The sequence below is a fragment of the Lytechinus variegatus genome, chromosome 1 (assembly GCF_018143015.1).
Source record: "Lytechinus variegatus isolate NC3 chromosome 1, Lvar_3.0, whole genome shotgun sequence".
NCBI lineage: Eukaryota > Metazoa > Echinodermata > Echinoidea > Temnopleuroida > Toxopneustidae > Lytechinus > Lytechinus variegatus.
In genome coordinates this window covers 71,302,555-71,304,401 of record NC_054740.1, presented here as the reverse complement: position 1 = coordinate 71,304,401, position 1,847 = coordinate 71,302,555, and positions in this window count along the sequence as shown.

Below are 1,847 nucleotides of genomic sequence, written 5' to 3'. Positions count from 1 at the left end.
TTTCAAATAAATTTCCGCCGCTTTTATTGTCTTTTGTATTACGAATGACCCATAGAAAACGCGCACACCACAAATTGAAAAATATGCTGATTAAATACACAAATCATACAACCTCAGGCGAATACTTATTACAACCACCAGGAAACTAAACATCGGACAAATATCGTCCTATAAATATTCATGAACATTGTAATATTGTAAGCCCCAGAAAAACTATCGCTTTTACCAACTGCCTCCCCGAGGAATTGTATACATACATAGCTTATTGATATCTTATTAAAATAAGGTTTCAATAAAAATGAATCATATCGGAGTCCTCGACAAAATATATGTGACAGAGAAAGATAAAGAGAAAGAAAGATAAGTATAAAATCTATTACTGATAATATAATATTATGACATATTCGAGATACAAGATTATATCGAATGTTATTCCCCGACTTGCTATATGGTGCAGGTTTTTTTTAACAAGTTTATCATAACATAAATTCAACAATAGATCCCCCATTTTTTATATATACATATATGTGTAAGTGTGTATATATATATATATATATATATATATACACCCACTAACACATGCACACACACACATAAATATATATATATATATATATACACACACACACACACATATATATATAATAAATAACGTTAACAAATTATGAACTTGTAACTCCATTAATCTTTTAATCTGGGATGTATTTCGGCCATATAGGCATGGGTGGATCCACGTAGATTGGCACGGAACAAAGGCAGATTTAACCGCTAAGGCGCTTACTATACATGTAAAAAAATCATACAAGTATACATGTTTGCTTGAGGTCGAAGGAATTGATGGCTATTTGTACAGTTTCCATCATTCCAATCGGTTAAAACTGAACATGTATCGGACAGGTTTTTAGATAGGTTTAGTTGCATAAGTTACTGTATCTGGGTTGGTTATGGTTTGCTCAAAGAAAATACAGAAATAGATATGCAAGCATATTAATTATTAACACACTAGGCGAGTATGGGTAGCCAAATGTCCCAAAATTCCTAAATCAAAACATTCAGTTTTTTATGGAAATAAACAATTCAAAAATTGGGGGCAATTCAGTTAAAAACTGAACGGTTGGCAACATGCATTGTAGTCTTGACAATTCAGTGTGCTCCTAGTTGCTTGCAAAAGGACATCGCAAATATCAAGCATACAAAATATGACATGGATGGATTTCCATATAGTTTAGATTAATGTATCGGATCGATCACAACTCTTTGCAGGACTGGGCCCTGATCGATATTTTTGTTCTTTGCACATGCAAATGCATAACATGCACCTGTACTCTCGGACATCTTCTTGTTATCACGCGTGCAAAACAAGCTAGAAATCTGAAAGAATCTTCAGCAGTGAAGGACGCTGATAATGAAACAAGTGGAGTGCCTCTGCACGGCGAAAACTGTGGTGTTAACCAGTGTACATAGAGTACCACACCAGTTATTTTACATCGGTGTTAAATTGACAGTGCTAGTTAAACACCTATAGGTTTTATTACAACACCTTTGGTTGTTACATTTGCATTCTTTGGTGTTATTTTCAATCTCTAGGGTGTAATTTTAACACCTCGGTGTGTGGTCCTCTATAGACACCAACTGGTGTCAGTTTTAATACCACATTTTTCTACAGTTTGGTAGTCTCGCCTGCAGCCTACATTACGCGATATAACAGCAGTGCTTACCTTCAAATCAACTGACATGAATGACTATTCACTGAAAACAACATCCATTTTTATTAAATATCAATTCCGTTGACCCTAAGTGACCTGTGACCTTGATCGTGGTACCTAAGGCTCGCGCAAGAAGATTTA